Here is a 1,310-nt window from a genome sequence, read left to right on the forward strand (position 1 = left end):
CGTGGGCGCCTGCTGCGCTCGGGGCGTCGGCCGGGGTCCCCACAGCCCCTTCTGGCCTCGGCGAGCCGCCCGCGCCGGCGGGGTGAAGGAGGTTCCTGGTGCGGGCCATGGGCACGGACGGACAGAGATCACATCCATTGTCACTGACCCTGAGATCTGAGGATCGCAGTTCGAAGCCAGCCCAGGCAGGAAAGTCCTCCGCACTCTTATCTCCAGTTGATCAGAAAACACCCATCATGCAGAGCGCCTGCCTTGGGCAGAGAGGGGCTGAGGGACAGCGCCTGGCCCAGACCACGCCCGACCAGGGGCTGAGGGACAGCACCCGGCCCCGAGTCCATCCCCGACCAGGGGCTGAGGGACAGCGCCCGGCCCCAAGTCCATCCCCAACCAGGGGCTGAGGGACAGTGCCTGGCCCCGAGTCCATCCCCGACCAGGGGCTGAGGGACAGCGCCCGACCCCGAGTCCATCCATGCCCCTGATCAGGGGCTGAGGGACAGTGTCTAGCCCTGAGTCCATCCCCAACCAGGGGCTGAGGGACAGCGTCCGGCCCCGAGTCCATCCACGCCCCTGATCAGGGGCTGAGGGACAGTCCCCTCCAAGGGCGTCCGGGGTGAGCTACTGACGCCAGGCCGGGACAGTTCCAGCTGCCAGTGCCTCCACGGCTGCTGGCCTGGCTGTCGGGATGGAGATCTGGAATTAGGGGAGTTGCTCCCCTCCCCCCCAAAGGAACCCAGTCCCCAGCCTCTCTTGGAATGGAACCACAGGGACAATGCTTGGCTTAGTCCAAGGCTGCCCCGGAGTGGGTAAGGAAGAGAACACTCTTCCACCGAGGTCTGAAGGCCACAACTGGAGCCTAAGGCGGGGTGACCCGGCTGTTAGCAGAGGGACAAAGAGAGGCAGGTCCCCAGTCTGTGGAGGCCCAGGGCACGCGGGCCTGGTCTCAGCAGACCAGCCCCCGGTGCCAAGGCCACAGGTCACGGGCAGCAGGGAGGGGGGCAGGAGGGCAGGGGGCAGTGGGGGACAGGGGGTAGTGGGGGGCAGAAGGGCAGTGGGGGGCAGGAGACAGTGGGGGGGCTGTGGGGGCCTCTCCCGAGCTGGGAACACCCGCCAACAGCATCACCTGTGCTCAGCAGCTTCAACCCCACCGAGGTACTGAGCCACGCACAGACAGGCCGTGTGTGTGCGCGCACACACGTGTGCATGCGCGTGCGCGGTGGGTCAGTCCGGAAGGTTAATCCTGCAGGCGGCGCGGGCGGGGCCACTCCGACATCCGCCATGGCCACGGCCGCCGGCCGCGCCTCTCCGGGACG

This window comes from Dipodomys ordii, unplaced genomic scaffold, assembly GCF_000151885.1.
Source record: "Dipodomys ordii isolate 6190 unplaced genomic scaffold, Dord_2.0 Scaffold14, whole genome shotgun sequence".
Classification (NCBI taxonomy): domain Eukaryota; kingdom Metazoa; phylum Chordata; class Mammalia; order Rodentia; family Heteromyidae; genus Dipodomys; species Dipodomys ordii.